Source organism: Macaca nemestrina, chromosome 4 (genome assembly GCF_043159975.1).
Source record: "Macaca nemestrina isolate mMacNem1 chromosome 4, mMacNem.hap1, whole genome shotgun sequence".
Taxonomy (NCBI): Eukaryota; Metazoa; Chordata; class Mammalia; order Primates; family Cercopithecidae; genus Macaca; species Macaca nemestrina.
In genome coordinates, this window is record NC_092128.1 from 45,017,110 (window position 1) to 45,036,306 (window position 19,197).

The window sequence follows — 19,197 nt, forward strand, 5'->3', positions numbered from 1 at the left end:
CTCCTGGACCTGGCTGGATACCACTTTCACCAATCCACAGGGCCATCCTCCTGCCGTGACAGCTAGCAAGAGGCCAAGACCCACAGAAGCATCACCACTGACCCTTTGTCAGCAGGAAACAGTTATGGAAGACTGACCTTTATCCATTTCCCCAAATAACTGGGGTCTTGGACTCTTGAGGGGGAAAATGTTACAACAGGTCAGTCAGTCATGAGCAGGGCAAAAGAGGCTCATCCCCCACCTGACACACACATATCAGGAATGTCAGGTGACTGTCAAGTGATGGTCAGGTGGTTGTTAACTGTCTCTCTAAAATAACTGGTCACAGCCAGCGCCAGGGAAAGGCAGTCTCCTAATAGATAGAAAACACCTGAAACTGGTGATCCACAAGTTCCCTATAAGATCTCAGAAGGTGGTCGAGTGGACTCAAGCATGCGCAGGCAGACAGCCCGCCACCAGGGAAGAATCAGGGGAGAAGTAACACAAGACCCCGGAAGTATGTCAACATATAAAGCCCCAAGTCAAAAGGCTGAGCTGCACACTTGGCCTCTCAAGTCACCCACTTGGCCCTCTTCCAAGTGTACTTTACTTCCTTTCACTCCTGCTAGAGAGCTTTTTAATAAACTTTCACTCCTGCTCTTAAAAAAGTGTTCTTTAAATGTCAGAAGAAATTCTCCTATTCAGTGATGGCCATATGAAGATGGGCGATAGAGAGATGTGCACTTTCACCCCTATGTCCCCCACTCCACCTCCCTAATTTCTCCCAGGTTGTCCAACAACAACAACAACAACAACAACAACAAAAAACAACACAGAATCTAAAGAGGAGAAAGGAAAACCACAGCTTCAACTAGAAACTCTGGTGCCTTCCAGAGTACTCAAAAAGACCATTTCCAGTAAAATAGTGCCACCTGCCTGATACTGCCACTGTACACCCACTTGAAAAAAAAAATAAGGCAGCTAATATGCTACTATGCTCTCCTAACACTTGACATATGGAGGACTCTTGTGACCCTCGGGCCTGACATTCCCATTTGAGGGTAGGATCAACTTGGACATGATGACTATTAAGCTAGGAAGGGCCTTCATAGGCTTCTGTAGTCAAATGGAAATAGTACATTCAAGAGCCAGTTAGCCTAGTCCTAGTGGCATCTCAATTTTATATGAACAAGTGGCGGCTACCCCTCTGGGGGAGACATTCACCCTAACTACACCACTCAAGGTAAAGCTGCTATCTCAATTGGTCCCTCAGTTTACAGACTTCCCCTAAGTGCCTGGACCTGCTTCCCTGATACTCTGGCTAAGCTGAAACTTCATGATGTTTCTTAGACTGCTGCTGCTTACTTACTCAGCTAGTGGGTGTAACTCAAGGTAGCAATAACCAAAACTCAACTTTATGAGCCTTGTCACATTTTTACTATATCTTGGACTGTTGACAATATCCCAGATGTTTGGTCTACCACTTAGAAAAGCAGAGACTGGCAGATTAAAGATACCTCCCAACAGGTGCAGTGGCTCATTCCTATAATCCCAGCACTTTGGGAGGCCAAGGTGGGAAGATCATTTGAGGCCAGGAGTTCAAGACAAGCCTGGGCAATGTAGTAGGACCGCATATCTTAAAAAAAAAAAAAAAAGAGTTGGGTGTGGTGGCATGTGCCTGTAGTCTCAGTCTTCAGGAGGCTGAAGCTGGAGGATCACCGGAGCCTAAGAGTCAGAAGCTGCAGTGAGCTATGATCACACCACTGCACTCTAGCCTAGACAACAAAGTGAGACTCTGTCTCTAAGAAAAAAAAATACATCTCCCTTTAGAGCTGAGAACTATGGGGAAAAATTTGTAGCTGCTGATCAGAGAGTCTGAGTCATTCCTAAAGGTGACCACATTAAAAGTCTGTTCTCTGATGCGATCAATTAGAATTAAGATGCTGATCAAGCCTGTCCCAGCCAGACTACCACTATTGCTACCTGTACCATCATCCTATCAGTCATGGCTGTGGACCCACCATCATAAACTGGACACACAATTCAGAATTCTATGTTTCTGATGCAGAAGCTACCACTGCATGCCAGACTTATAGCACCTGCTATAAACTGGTGCCCTGGTATAGTGGTACAGGAAGCCACACTTCTTATGGTGATTGTCAAGAACTGAGAAAGGGTCTAACATTATAGATAACAAGAAACCAGTTTCCCGAGCTTCAGCTTCCACAGAGTGACGAGAAGAGGGCCAAGTGACACTGCACACAAAAAGGATCACTTATCTTAGGGAACCAGTATATTTTATAAAAGGAATTACACTTGTCTAATCTTTATCTCAGAAGGATACATTGTCTTTATTATAACAAAAAGTGAACAAACCTGCTCTCTGCTGCAAATAAAAGTTGTATCTCTAACTTCCAAAACTGTTTGCTATACACATTCTGAAAAGATTAGGTAGTATTTCTGCTTACAAGATATGTAGAAACTTGAGAAAATCAACTTGAGAGAGTCAACAGCATTGATTCCACCTGCCCCTGGCAAATTGACTATATCAGTCTTTTGTCTCCCTCTCAGGTCTACTGCTGTTGATGCTTCACAGCTGTTGAGACTTTTTTGGATTACAGTGACACCGTTTCAGTCTAATCAGCAAACTCTGGCCATGATATTGTGGCCCTGAAACTTGACTATGTCATATTTTCAGCTTTATGGACCACCTACAGATGGACAATTCTACATCTTTATTGCAAAGATCACCCTACAATAGACCGCAAGCCAAGGTAACTGATGAACAACAGTCCATGCTTCTACCTTCCACAGGCATCTGGATTGCAGAAGACTGGTACAGTATCCTCAAAAAGCAATTCAGAAATATTTCTGGTCCTTTATCTCTCATCTCTTTTTGGTCTACACACCTTAGCAGGACAATTTGGTCACTAAATATAGCTATCCCTTAAAAGGGTTTATCGCCTTTGACCATCTCCTGGATAATGAGTAGGATGAAAAGGGTGATGGTTATATAGACCTGTTTTGAAAATTTAGGATTCTACTCTGAATGTTTCTAGATACGATGCACTTATCCACAGTAATCCTCAGTCAGCCTGGTTGGTATCCCTTCCAGGTGGCAACTCACTTATGAGGAGTCCTAGGGAGTTCAAACTACTTGTAGTTCAGTCCCTTGTATACTCTAGTTGGATTAACATAATCCTAGGTCATTAGTATAATGACCAATTGATTGAGTATATTGTTCGCTGAGTCCCCCACAGTGGCCTATGAGGGCCAAGGTGGGCTTATCATAGGTTTCTATTTTGTACAAAAGCCCTTCTTCTATTCCCATCTTGCCCTTTAAGATGAAAGATGGAGATGAAACTAGAGGATGTCTGGAAAAAAGATGAAATTATAGCTACTGGATTGTGGCATGCCAAATTTGTGGCTATGAAGTGAAAGCAATAATCCTGACACTAAGTGAAAGGACCTTCGACCCTGGAAGGTGAGAGGGGAGGAACAATTGACGCTCCTTCCCTCCTAGATCTAGTGCCACCGCCCAGCATCATACGGTTCATTTAAGTAAAGCAGCTCCTGCAGCTGGTAATGTGACCTGTTGCTCAGTTTATCATCCCCATCCACAAGCTACAAAAACAGACAAGGTAATGTGAACATCATGACACCTAAACTATTTTGTTGTGCCTGATGCCATCTTTGGCAACTCCTAAACATCCTCTCCCCATCCCGACTGCCAATATGTATTCAAACACATAAATTAATCCAACCTTATTTAAATATCCCTAAAATGAATTCATGTTTCTCCTGATGCCCAATTGGCTTTCGGTTATGAAATGTATGGCAATCATAGTGCAGCTAGCTATTCAGTGAATCTGCCTGTCACTTAACCAAACTAAAGTATAAAGATGATCCAAATAAAGCTTGGTAATGCATCTTGAAGAGAACTGATGTACCCCTTTGAGTTACATGTTTGTATATGAAGGAGAAAGGGCCACAGAATGCATCTATGTGGGGGTTCTTTTCTGGTCCACCTGTTCCCCCTGCAATGATTGATAATGACACTAAATATCAGTGTATCTGTTTTTTTTTGGGGGGGGGGTTTGTTTTTTTTTTTTTTTTTTTTTGAGATGGAGTCTCACTCTGTCGCCCAGGCTGGAGTGCAGTGGCGCGATCTCGGCTCACTGCAAGCTCCGCCTCCCGGGTTCACACCATTCTCCTGCCTCAGCCTCCCGAGTAGCTGGGACTATAGGCGCCCGCCACCTCGCCCAGCTAATTTTTTTGTATTTTTAGTAGAGACGGGGTTTCACCGTGTTAGCCAGGATGGTCTCGATCTCCTGACCTCGTGATCCGCCCGTCTCGGCCTCCCAAAGTGCTGGGATTACGGGCCAGTGTATCTGTTTAAACTCCATTGTGCAGGTCATTAACTGGCCTTAGACTACATCTTGTCTGGCTAAACTAAGACCTACTAGTCCGTCCTGGCTAGTTATTCAAAATTGGCTGAGTCAAGACTCTGAGGGGCATAAATGAGGTCAGCATTTACAGGTGGCCTTAATCCTGCTGCTTGAAATCCTATTAATAGTAGCCTTAGTTAAATGCTGTATGAGACAAATTGAATGATTTAATCCTAACCTCTGTCACTCAAATTAATCAGAGTGGACAACAACGTCACAAACTCATGAAAATTCACCAAAAACCAAGACAGCATATTTGGTAGGCAGAATAATGGCTTCCCAAAGATGTCCACATCTGAATTCCCAGAACCTTTGAAAATGTTATGTTACACAGTGAAAAGAAATTAAGACTGCAGATGGAATTAAGATTATTAATCAGCTGATCCTAAAACAGGGAGATGATCTGGAATTAGCCAGTGGGCCCACTGTAATCACAAGAGTCCTAACTGTGGAAGAGGTAGGCAGAAGAGGCCAATGTCAGAGTTATGCGATCTGAGAGACTCAACCAGTCATGGCTGGCTTTGAAGATGGAAGGAGCCTCCAAGCCAAGAAATGTAAGCAACCTCTAGAAGTTGGAAAAGGCTAGAAATCAAATTCTTCCCTTGCACCTCCAGAAAAAAACAAAAACAACAACAACAAAAAAAACATGTCCCTCCTGACACCTTTACTTTAGACCAGTGAAATCCATGTCATACTTCAGACTTCCAGAACTATAAGATAATAAGTTTATGTTGTCTTAAACCACTAAGTTTGCAGTAATTTATTAGAGCAGCCATAAGAAACTAACATAGTACAGGGTTCAGACTTGATAAAGACATTCTCCATGAGCTTCTGGCCCTCCTATACCTTTTGCCAGATGCACTAAGAATACAGATTCTATGCAGTTTTCACCTGGCGTATTTCTTAGGGTTGTGTTTGCAGTGAATAACCTTAAGGGATAAGGTATTATATCTGGGACAAAGAGCAGATTTGCTTATTGCTTTCTATAAAAGTAGCAGATATTCCTAGCTGAGTGTTCCTCAGCTGTAATGAATACCCTGTGCGTGCACAGGATCCATTTGGGCCATACTGTATCACCCCTGCAGCACTTGGGAGCAAAGGAAACGAATATTCACGTGGCTTGCTGTGCTGTAATTAGTCTTTTCACTCTAAGAGTTTCATGTTTTCTGCCAGAATCCACAAAACAGCAACAGGTTGACTTACTACATGTAAATAGGGTAAAATCAAATATCAGACCTGGTACTCTGGCTAACCTAATAATACACTGAGCATCCTATAATTTTAATATATATAACTTCTGTTCTCCAAACCACCTCAGATTAGGGGTAGCACAGAAAGTGATGGCTTATATTATTTTTCATTAAGATTAACATTAGTTTGGCTAAAGTGTAAAAAAGAAAAAGCCCAACTGCTTTTTTTATGACTCTCCTCTTCTGCCCAAGGGACAGTATGTACAAGTGGTTAAGACCCACTCACAAGGGCCCAAGTCTGGTTCTTCTATTTATTAGCTACGTGACCTTGGGCAAGTTATATAATTGCAAAAAATGGGAATAGTGGTACCCACATTATAAGACTGGTGAAATATTAAATGAGTTAAGATGTATAAAGTGATTAGAAGACCTGGCATGGAGCAAACACAATAAACTTTGAGTGTTTTTATTAACTGCGTTTCAATGATATGACATCAGAACTAGGGAGCATCCAAGGAGCTAGTGGGAAAGAAGGAACAATTCCTCTTCCAGTTGTAAACTTCTTACTGTACAATTTCCTCATAAATGTGTAAGGACTGGATGGAATATAAAATAATGCTTTTATAAGAATCATTTTACAGAAGTTGTACTGAATATTGAGAATCATATTTTAAATAAGAGTCATTTAAGATAGCTCTCAAAAGTAGAATTTATTCAAGAAATCTACCTCTGTATTTCTCTGTTACAGAATTTTCAGTGCATTTGAGTAAAACAAATCTGATTAACACTATAATTTACTTAAAGGATATGTAAAACTTCAAAAATACTGTTATAAGGAGACTTATTCACAGAAGTAAATAAAATAATTATGAAGCTGATGAAATGAATATGTAAGCCATTTTACAAGAGGGATATACTTTTCCTTCTTTTCAATGAACGTTTAAAGCTCTCCTTCAAGATCGTGGTAAATTCATTGATCTGTGAAACACAGTGCACTCCAGGGAGGCAATTCAGTTGACGTTAAATATCAAATGATGAGATGAATAATGATCATACCTTTTGGTAATTAAACGTCTTACAAACCTTTTAAATGATTCAACGTCAGAAAGTCAAATGAGGTCAAGCATATTGTATTTTTTCATTCTTATATTAATGATACAAATGACGATCTTTTTAAAATATCCAGAATAAGACAGCATAGTAAAAATTTTATAAAATATTTAATGATAAAATATATATCTAGCTTACTATTTGTATAGTTAATGTCCTTTCAGCACACAGAATTGCTTTCTGTTCTTAAATGTTTTATTCTATTTTTAAATGCCTTTAATGTTGCTTCAGAAACATTTCAAACCATTTTTGTGGATGTGCAAAGAAGAACATGTGGGAAATAGTTAACTATTAACAGTAAAGACAAAGTATCATTAAGAGAACACGGATTATAGAGAAAGAAGTATTCTGAACTTCAATTTATGAAATTTCCACATGTACACACACTCTCTCTCTCTCTCTATATATATATATATGTGTGTGTGTGTGTATGTGTGTGTGTGTGTGTGTGTGTGTGTGTGTGTATATATATATATATATGTGTATATATATATATATATATATATATATATATATATATATATGAATGAGACAGAGTCCTGCTCTGTCACCTAGGCTGGAGTGCAGTTGCGCGATCTCGGCTCACTGCAACCTCCACAACCTGGATTCAAGTGATTCTTATGTCTCAGCCTCCCGAGTAGCTGGGACTACCAGCATGCACCACCACTTCTGGCTAATTTTTGTATTTTTAGCAGAGACAATTTTGTCATGTTAGCCAGGCTGGTGTTGAACTCCTGGCCTCAAGTGATTTGCCACCTCAGCCTCCCAAAGTTGGAATTACAGGCATGAGTCACCATGCCCAGCCTCTATTTTAACAATATAAAAGTGAAGGATAAAAATGAATGATTTTTTTATTTACAAATTTTATTTATTCTGCAGTCTAGCATTGAGCTACCCCACACTTATTTACCATTCTTCACATGATTAGCCACTAGAGTTTAAGATGTAAAACTTGGAAACCCATATTCATTGAAGACCTTTAGAAGCTAGAGTGTTTATTTTGTTTGCTAAAGGCTACTTTCTGTGGCCACAAGTACTAGGTCACTTGTAATAGCACAAGCAAACAATCCTATAGTAACAGCTTTAAAATATTTAAAGTAAATCCACCTACCTATTTGTTATTACTTAGACTACAATGTACTATATATCTAATTATAATTGCATTTGAATTCCTTCTGTTAAGTATTCGCCATACTTATTCTCATCAATATACTTAAAAATTATTAAAGATTTCATAAAGGTATAAAGCCTGCAGCCATAAAATGTGAAATAATAAATAAGAGAATAAAACATCTCATGTTTCATTCTTAGAGTATCAGTTTAGGCAGTCAATATTCTACTTTTACACACTTTGTTTAAAATTAACTTATTTTACAAATTATTAATCACAGTGAGTCACAAAGTTCACAACTAACCAATAACTAAACTATAAAGAAATGAGTTAACTTGCCCCAAAAGTTGAGATTAAAAGTATATTATCAATAAGAAGATTTTTTAAAACCTCTAACTTCATATTTCTAAGGCAGACAACAAATAGAAAAGGGTGAGCAGATTAAAAATGCAGAAGGAGTAAAACTCTGGTTATAAAAGAGACTAAACAGGAAACAAAGGTTTAAAAATGATCTACAAAGAAAAGAGGTAAGGAAAATGATTACTAGAGGGCATGAAAGATGAATGCTCTATGTGCAGTCACTCTCTGCTCCAGTGCTTTGGTCAAACAAGCCTTCTACTAACATCCCTCAATGACTTTCAAATTCACTTTATAAGTTGAGATTTCCTTTAAAACATCATAAGTTCTTTAATAAGTATCTCCTATTTCGCAAACATGTCTTAAAATCTTCCCAGATGCAAATATCATTGCCTTCAATCATATCTCTTTTTGTATGTGTAGGATTTTTCACAATCACATAGTCAAAATTCCAAACAGCTCAATTTTATCTTCAAAAATCATTTCAACTTCCATGTTATCTGTGACAATTACTTATTTAAAAATAAGTGATATGGGGTTTTATTTCAACTATTCAAAATTGTATTAGCTACCTATTGCTATGTAACAAATTATGACTAACTTGATGCATAATGGAACATGCATTTATTACCCTGCAATTTCTGTAACTCAGGTATCTGGGCATAGCTTAGCTGAGTCATCTGCTCAGGCTCTCACAAGACTGCAGTTAAGGTATAAACCAGGCTGTGTTCTTTTTCTTGAGCTCAGGACCCTCTTCTAAGCTCACTTGATCGTCGGCAGAATTCATTCCTGGATTTGTAGGATCGAGATCTCCATTTTCTTTTTGGCTCTAAGCTGGGGCTCCTTTCAACTCCTGAGAGGCTGTTGACGGTTCCTTACCATGTGGCCATTTCCCAGTCTTCTCAGAAACATGGCAGCTTTCTTCTTCAAGTCCAGCAGAATAATCACTTGCTCCAGTCTGCTACAATGGAGTCTCATATATTTATGGAATGACTATTCTATCATCTGTGCCATATTTGTTAGCTAGAAACAAGTCGTAGGTTCCACCCTCACTCAGTGGAAGGGAATTATACAAAACTTTGGCTCATTATAGAGTTATCTTTCGGTGTGTCCATCACAATAATTCATAGGTTAAAATTACAGATTCTAAAACCAAACTGCTTAAGTTTAAATACTGTCTCTATTCTTACTAACTTCAAATTATGTTTATTTTAAAATGGAATAAATGATAGTATGAACTCCTCTTGAAGTTGTTGAGTATTATATGATTTAATATATTTAAAGTGCTTTTAAACTGAGAACTATGAAGCAAGTAGGAACTTCCATATAGGTTTGCACTAATAAATGAGTATTTGTACATATATATAAATTTCTAAAACCCAATGGTTTTACCATCAAAAGTTCATATGTTGTGACTATACAGATGTATATGGTGATTTCTCTGAATGAATCATATTTGCACATGTGTGAATGCATGCTCTACCAACCACTGTTATAACATGGAGATTCCTACAAAAATTTGAATTAGTTAACAAAGATCAAAATATGGAATTACATGTAAGACAGCAGTCAATAAATATTGTTAAGTAATCATGATAATTACAATCTAGAAGTTAAAATTCAATAAGAGTAAATTATGGGTTGACTTCTACTAATCAACAGCCTCAGAGATTTACTTCTGCTTTTTATCATTAATCACTTCTGCTTTTTATACAAATGACTAATGATGAACTTGTCAAATGTTGTCATATAGTGATGGGTGATACTTCTACCATTTTAATTACCTTCAATGAGCTGCCTAAAAAGTATGGCAGAAAGCCACAGAGAACTTATACAAATCCCAAGTACTGGAAGTCAGGTGAAATATTCATTGTTTAAGATGTTGACCAGGTCTTGAGATGCAAGGGAATCATTTTAGAAAGTTAATCTTTCTAAACAAACATTCTTAGAAGGTTCCTCCAAGTTATGCTGATAAGATAGGGACTTTATTTTACAGAATTACAAAATGTTATACTTTTAAAAGAGATGATAGACACCCAGTGCAAAATGTCCTTTTCATTTATGTCATTTTCCATAAATAAATCACAGACCTGAACTTCAGAAAGATAAACACATTTGTCCAACTTCACAGATGGTAGCAGAGATGAAGCACTTAGGTCTCCCGGTACCAAAACCAAAGCTCCTCAGTGAGGGGCATAGCACTATTTAACAGGAGTTTTGAAAATTATGGGGAGAATTTTTGAATGTAGCAACAATTTGAGACATGGTTAACATGTGTGGACAGGAGTTATGTTTGGTAGCCATCCACAATAATGAGGAATGCTATCACATCTTTCAAGACTTTCTCCAAATATTTGTGAAACTAAAAAACTTGTGACTAGACCTAACCTTATTTTATGTATGAAATAAAGGTATTTTTATATTCTTAATATAGAATGAATTTTCCAGAAGTTCAATGATGCTTATATCAAAGTAACATGTGTTTTGTTTCTAACTTGTCTGGTTTTCAGCGTTTTGAAAAACAGCACTAATGATGGTCTATGTATCACTCTTTTTGGCTGTCAAAATTATGGCTATTCTGCAATTAGGGAATTTATATGACTATTTCGTTAAGATAAGGAATGTGAATTCCAATTTGAGTATATCAACCATTTACATTATATTGCTTTTTGAAATAATATATCTCAAATATATATCTAAAAGTTTACATTTCATATTAGTAAAGGGAGAATTAAAACATGGTTGTGTAAAAGGGGATTTGTATCTCATTCTCATGGGGCTAAGAATCACATGGCTTAGTCAGTTCTGTCTTAGGATTAATTCTAAATTATCTCTCACAATGAAAAGGAGTGCTTTTCAGATTTTATGAAAGACAGTTTTTAAAGATAAGCCAGTTAGCAGCTAACATTTACATGTTTTGAAAAGTGTACAGATATCAAGAAAAAAAAAAAACTCTCCAAGTGAAAATTCCAGTTTCTAATGATGTTGTGATTCACAACAACATTGTCTTTATAGGCATTAAAATTCTGAGCAGAAACACAAGAAAAGATATATTAAATCTTTATTACTAAGAATGCTTGAGCAATGAGGCATCTGGTTAATTATACCTATAGTAGTGTACTACTCAGAGAATTGCAGCCAGTTGAGAATAAGAACTTTTTCCTATTTTATTTTAATATTTGTTCTTGTTTCAGGAAAAAAATGTGTTTGATGAACAAAGTTGAAATAATATAGAAAATAATTAAATATATAAATAGGAAAATGAAAATCTTTTATATACCTGTCTCCCAGAAATAATCAATGATATTTTTGCATATAATTTTCTAATAAATAAATACATATTTTAAGGAAAATATGTTATTTAAATAGTGCTTCACACCTGCATTATTCATTTATCTAAATATTATTTGTTATTATATTGTTTTATATACTCTAACTTAACCAGTTCCCTTTCCTATGGTTATATAGATTGAATCGTCATCTGTGATGTAAAGAAATATATAATCTATATATCTAATTGCCTAAAGTATAATAATAAGAACCAGAGAAGCAGCTATCTTCAGATAAGAAAAAACTAGTAGCTTAAATCTCTTTTCCATTCCCTCTCAAAAATCCCACCAAAAGTGAAGTTGTGTGTGTGTGTGTGTGTGTGTGTGTGTGTGAGTGTGTGAGTGTGTGTTAGGGTAGTTGCTGGAAGAATTGGAATAAGCCTTCCTGTAAGAAAATGTCACAGAAATTGCAAGGAATATCTATGTCAACCTGAAAGTGTAAATGAGTACTGTGTAATCCTTTGATTTCCTTAAATCATTTTCAGAAGACAAAAGACAAAGAAACCACTTTTCGATTCATTTTAATAACCTTTCTGAACTCTTGGGAGATAAACTTCTATTCCTGTTTTCCCTATTAAGCTCCTCAGTCCTCTTCCCTAAACCCACCCTGCATTATGCAAATAGAAATCCCTGTAATGTGAAAGTCTGGTGAGAGTCCGACTCCTCAAATAATGATTAAAATGAGTATATTAGTTAGAATATTTATAACTTTAAGTGACAAAAATTCTACATCAAAATATATTAAATAGAAAGTTACTATCTCAGTTGATCAAGAGGTAGAAAGGGCTTCATGTTTAATAAATTAAACACTAAATTTATTTATTTATATAACTTTAGAGAAGTTACTTCACATTATTTAATATTTATTAAATTAATAATAAAAAATAAATAAGCTATACTGGGAAAAGAATAGGATCATCATAATTGGTTTTACCTAGTCAGGATCCACCTCTTGGAACTAGATATGGGGTCAGTTTCCCATGAAGTATATGCTATGTATAGTAATAAAGTATGTCTTAATAATATCAGAGTTCTGTTATCAAAGAAAAAAGAGAAGAAAGGATATTGGAATGACAACTAACAGCTTCTGCTTCAAGTAGAATATCCATACATCTTCACCCAAGATAGTCCCAATACATACCTATTGCTTGGGGTAAATACTAACAGAATCCTTTTTACTCACAAAAGCATCTTGAATGATATATTGTATAGTTATTTACCTTCAGCAGTATTATTTTTAAGATTGCAACGTTCAGTTTTAGCATATTTTTGTTATAATTATGTAAGACAATTAAACCTATACTGAAAAAAGTTTCAGAATGCATGTTAGCCTACTAAAATTTTAAAGTATATGAAACAATCCCTTTCAGTTGACTGAAACACTAAATACAAGTCATTCTTTCTAATTCTGTATGTATGGTTCATGAGTTCTTAGTAATATGTCCACACCTTAGTCCACGTGTCTCTATTTGAAAGAAAAGTGATTTATTTAAAATGCATTCTATAATTCAGAAGTTAACTGATTTCGACTATGCTAGCTTCCAAAAATTTAATATGCAGGTGTGGAACTGCATCATAAACCTCTTTATGCTTAAATTACATACTGTGTTTTAGGCCACGAGTGAAACCACATGAGAGGAGAAGTTGTTCAACAGTCCTGGGCAATAGAGTTCTGGAGAGCTTTGAAGCTAAACTGCCTTAGTTCAAGTCTTAGTTCTGTCACACAGTAACTAGGTAACACTGGGCAAATTATTTAACGTTTCTGAGCCCCACACCTTCATCTGTAAAATGAAGATTGTATTGCCTTCTACCTCACAAGTATATAACAATTAGATTGTGAATATTCAAGGAGCTAATGCTGGTGGATAACTGAGAAGAATACCTGACACTGTAACATGTTGGATAGTATTATTAATTTTATTACTATTACTTTTGTTACTATTCTAAGCTCACGGTGCTGACTGAGAGACCAGACAGTAATACCAAAGAACATACACTACTTAATACGAATAATGTAAAGAAGACAAGCATTTTGCAAAGGAGAATGAAGCATAAAGACAAAGCAGGAACAAGTGGTGAATAGAGACACAGGAGAAGTCAAGGGTGAGCACAGGAAATGACTTACCAAGCACAGCGCTTCTGCTACAAGTTCTCTGATCTGCAGTTTGGCATGTTGCTACAAGTTTAGAATACATTGTTAAAGGATCTAAGCCTTGTCAGATTTCCATGTAATGTTGTTCTCATTTTGAGAAAACTTTTCCTGACACATGATTTCCTGAGGGCAAGTTCACACTCAAAACCAAAATCTCAAAAGAAGGAAATGGTTGGAGTCCATAGCAAATAAGATGTACTTCTAGATAAAAGAACAGACTTTAACATTTTCTGATCAATCAGAAGGAAATAAGTATAGAATATAATAATAAAGATAAGTATACAATATAAGGGCACTGGAACACTAAACATAGAGCATTATTTTCATAATACTGGGTAACTGATTATACTTTCAGCACCACTACATGAGGAAAAACTGCAATGTGATAACCTCTCAGTTCACTCACAAGGGAACATGGAGCATGTTTATTCTTATTCAGCCTCACATACTTTTGGAAACAGCCTGAACCGTGAAACTGACTGAACCTCGAAACTGACTGAATCCCATGGAGGGAAAAGAGTCAAAGTCATGGTCAAGAGCTAAAGCAGCTCTTGACTGACAACATTACTTTAAAAGGCAAAACAGTGTCAAGGATTTCTTTCAGATGGCTTATTGTTCTTATGAGAATGCAATGTATCCTTTATGTCTAACTGCGGCAGGGTTGGTGAAAATCGTTACAAAAAATAGTTAATAGTAGTGCGAACTGATGGACTATTGGGCACTTTGAGGCAAAAAATGCTTCTGCTACGGCCACCATCGAAAAGCAGCAGCCCTAGCTCTGGGTAACCCCTATGACCATGGGCCTCAACAAGGGCCACAAGGTGACCAAGAACGTGAGCCAGCCCAGGCACAGCCGTCACCACGAGAGCCTGACCAAACACAAGAAGTTTGTGCGGGACATGATCCGAGAGGTGTGTGGGTTCGCCCCATAGGAGCGGCGCGCCATAGAGTTACGGAAGGTCTCCAAGGACAAACGGGCCCTGAAATTCATCAAGAAAAGGATGGGGACACATCCGCGCCAAGAGGAAGCAGGAGGAGCTGAGAAAGGTTCTGGGCGCCATGAGGAAAGTCGCTGCTAAGAAAGACTGAGCCCCCTGCCCTGCCCTCTCCCTGAAATAAAGAGCAGCTTGACAGAAAAAAAAAAAAAAAAAATGCATATAGTGGATATAACTAAAAGTAAGCATAAATCATCACCTGTGAAACAAATGAAATATATTAGCAAAATTTTTTTTAAAATTATACACATTTAAGAGGGGCACAGATGGAAATTATCTTGAATTTGGAGAAACCACAAGATACATTATAAGAGAAAGTATTAATGTAACAGAATCTTTATAAGGTTGAAGAGAGATACTACCTTTAATCAGCAACTTCAGAAATTTTCTTACAAAATTCTTTTATTGATCTATCCTCTATAAATGTTTACTTTTCATCTGACCCAGGCAATCAGAGATCTTCATTTCTCTGCATCGGATGTTCAAAATATCTTCATGCAAGGGCTCAGATCTTTGTATTTCACAAATCAAATGTGTCAATATATTTGTTACTTTGACAATATATTGTTTTGTCAAAGAAACAAAACAATATATTTGTTTCAATATATTTGAAATACTTTGTATTTCACAAATCAAATGTGTCAGTGTTACTGTGCTACTATATGCTATTGTAAGTTCACAGGATTCAAGATGCTAAGGTCACCCTAACATTTTTCTTCCTTCCCCTAATTATTTCACATGATATGTAAAACACATATATTATAATTATTCTTTGAATACACCTAACAGTCTCATTCAAAAAAGAAAAAAAAAAAAAACTCCACAGGATACTTTTCAGAAAAGGTTGTTCTTATGTGAACACATAATCTTGATTAAAGAATAAAATGCTCAAGATTAACGTCATCTTTGGGTGGGCTAAGGTTTACTGCTATTTTCCAAACTTGGGATTCTAAAGTGTACTCTGGCAAATCCATTCATTTGTGTTGCTTATTAAATTATCTGAGATTACTGATCCACGCACTTAAGTGTCACAAAAAGAGAAAGAAAAAAAATCATCACAATATTGTAGTTCCAAAAGTTTTTATTCATATTACTCTCTTGGAGAAAGCCCATTGTTTAACATCAAAAATGACATGGCAGTTGAGAATTATATTTAACATTTAATTGTACTGAAAAATCTAAATATTTTAGGTCTAATATATCAAGAATATTTACCCCTTAATATACTGAACATAAAAAGTATTCTGTTTCACTGCTTTGCTTTCTTTATGGGCTTAAACCTGCCAAATTATTCCATTTGATTTCAGAGAATTCTCATATGGCAATCTATTTTATTTACTTTATCTTCAATAAAATGGTTCAGTGAGCATTAGCAACTCTGAGACACAAGTTTCAATCAGTCTTCAGGCAAAGGAGTCAATCTATATTAGACCTACTGTGCTGTGAGGTGCAGCTAAAAAGTTGGAATAAGGCAAAGCAACAGTGAAAATGTGAGCCAAGCCTAATAAAGGCCACAGAACAGAGAAAGAAAGCTCTCCCCAGGCTCTCACATGCATTGCTTATACAATACCAGGTGCCAGGTTCAACACATGAAGAGCTCCTTAATAAGGCTGACAGCTAAAAGGAGGCTTCAGACTATAACTTCATTTTACATGACACCTACAGTAATAGTCCTCTGTTCTCTGGCAGACAATAGTAAAAACTCAAATTGCCAACAGTTTAAAATGAGGTTTCACAGTCATCCCTTGGATATCATATAAGGGAAAAAAACGAAAAACATTCAAGCTGCATGGTATCTCTTCTATAGCATTTTCATACAATTACTAATGTAACAGTAGTTTCAGTGAACCTTTCCTTACAAATTTGTATGACATTTTAAATATAGCTGCTGGATTAGATTTTAACCACAAAACAATCAGTAAGTTTGAGCAACAACTCATTTTGGAAAATGATATCATTAAAGACTAATTCCAAGAAATGTAGGATAGTACTGTTAGATGCCGTGAAAATGTCTCCCAAAGCACAAACTTTGTAATAAGTGATGCTGGTTCATATTTGATATGGGCTGTAAAAAGCAGATTATTGTAATGGTGCACTTCCCAGCAAATAAGACCATTAAAAGGGTACTTAATGTTCAGTTGAATTGAAAAGCAGGCCAGTTAAAATCCATATTTTCTATTTTGTATAATGATATCAAAAATTTTTACTAGTGGATAGTTCCAAGCCACAAATTTAAAACTATAAACATAAACTCTAATTTAAAAAATATGAACAAGTTTTCATTTTCTCTTTTTTAAATATAGTGCATTATGTTTCTCCAAATTCTATCATCATATAAATAGGAATGAAATTTGGAATAATCAAGGGCAGTGCTGAAATTTGTGGATATAATTTTAGGGTTGAAATATCATATAATGTATTAATTATCTATGAGTGAATAAAAATTACCACCCAAACTTAGCAGTTTAGAACAAAACCATTTATTATCTTGTATTAGTCTGTTTTCACGGTCCTATGAAGAAATACCTGAAACTGGGTAATTTATAAAGGAAACAAGTTTAATTGACTCACAGTTCCACATGGCTGGGGAGGTCTCAGGAAACTTACAATAGTGGCAGAAGGCACCTCTTCTGAAGACAGGGTGGTAGGAGAGAGAATGAGTGCCCAGTGAAGGGGGAAGACCCCCATAAAGCCACCAGATCTCCTGAGAACTCACTATCGCAAGAACAGGATGGAGGAACCGCCCCATGACTCACTTATCTCCACCTGGTCCCTCCCATGACATGTGGGGATTATGGAAACTACAATTCAAGATGAGATCTGGGTGCTGACACAGCCAAATTATATCATATCTCAAATAGTTACTGAGGTTCAGGAATCAAGGAGTGGTTTAGCTGGGTGGCTTAGACTCAGAGTCTTTCAGGAAGTTGCAAGTTGTTTGTAGGCTCCTTCCTGGCTGTTTGCCAAATGGCTTAGTTCCTCACTATGAATACCTCTCCATGGCAGCCAGCCTCCCCCAGAGCAAGTCATTTGAAAGAATGAGAGAGACAGAAACAGAGACAAAGATGGAGGCAGAGACAGAGAGAGTTAGAGGCAAGAGAGAGGGAGAAAGAAAGGAAACTCAAAATAGATATCTCAATATCGTGCATAACCTAATCAGAAAAGCAACATACCAGCAAATAGAACTTGTGCCATATTCTGTTGATCACATAGGCTGACCCTGGTAAATATGGGCAGGAAAAATGGGGTGAAAACCAGAAAATGGGGACTATCTTAGAGGCTGCCTACCACAGCTATCCCTCTGGACTCCAGTGATTCATGTTTTTCCCATCTGTTATTGGTTTCAAAGGTGTAAGTTGTAATGGATTCTCACAAGTAACTTAAGGGTTATTTGAGGTATATATTTCAAATTACTGAGCCAAAATAAGAATGAATAACTTATAAAGAACATCTTCTGAAATATGACTGTCAAACTGAATACTGGCTGTTAGACCACTGTTCTAAATCAAGAAGGTGTTTTACATATTCAATGAATATTTCTAAAGATACTATTATATGCGACATTGTAAGAAACACACAAATGAGCAACATTCTGTGATCTCTATGGGCAGGAAGGGAATGAGATTAATGATCACATGTCTGTAACATCCGATTGACTATGATAGGGTATGATACTATGCAGAAAAAGTCCTAGCCTAGCTAAAAATGAGGTAAGAAGTAAGAAAATTATAGTGGAAAAGGTAGAAATGTAAATGTGCTTTAAAAAGATAGAGAATGGGACAGAAACGATGAGAAAGATGTACATTGACAAAGATGTAGGCAAGAAAGCGTAAAACATGTAGTTACAGGTATACATATCAGAGTAAAGAGAAAAGGTAAGATATTTGGGTTTTGCCACTTTCTGGAGTATACTAAATACCACACTAGGCTATAATTAGTCTGGTGGTTTTAGCCAGCTTGAAACAATGGATGAATTTTAGGCAAAGAGGAATAATCTGCTGGGAATTATACTGTAAGAAAACTCTATGAAAATAAAATTTTACATGCTTCAACAATATTCTCATTATTAACTATAACATAATTATAAAACTTTAACATATTTCATGAATGTTAAGTTTAACATGCTTTGGTGGACAGTCTCTAGGGTGGCCCCCATGTTCATGCCCTGTAAAATTCCTTCCCCTTGAGTGTGGGCAGGATTTGTGACTTGATTCCAGCCAACAGAATATGGCAAAGGTTGTGGGTTGTCACTTTGATGATTAATATACATACACACATACACATACATATACACACACATCCATATATACACACATATGTGTGTATGTGTATTAATGCTATATATATAGAGAGAGAGAGAGAGAGCATATATATATTCCATTTTGCTAGCATGCAGTATAGACTCTCCCACTGGCTTTAAAGAAGCAAGCTGCTATTTGTAAACTGTGTATGGAGAGTGCCACATGGGAGGAACTGTAGGTGGAATTTAGAGGCTGAGGATCTCAGACTTAAAACTGCAGTGAACT

General features: G+C 36.6%; 1 protein-coding gene and 1 pseudogene across 12 annotated transcripts in view; one reads left to right on the forward strand and one right to left on the reverse strand.

Moving 5' to 3' along the window:
• LOC105475796 (forkhead box P2) overlaps positions 1-19,197 on the reverse strand; it is a 600,968-nt gene that overhangs the window by 375,028 nt on the left and 206,743 nt on the right. The gene's annotated exons all lie outside the window — the stretch shown is intronic.
• Positions 14,468-14,765, forward strand: LOC139362758 (large ribosomal subunit protein eL36-like; annotated as a pseudogene).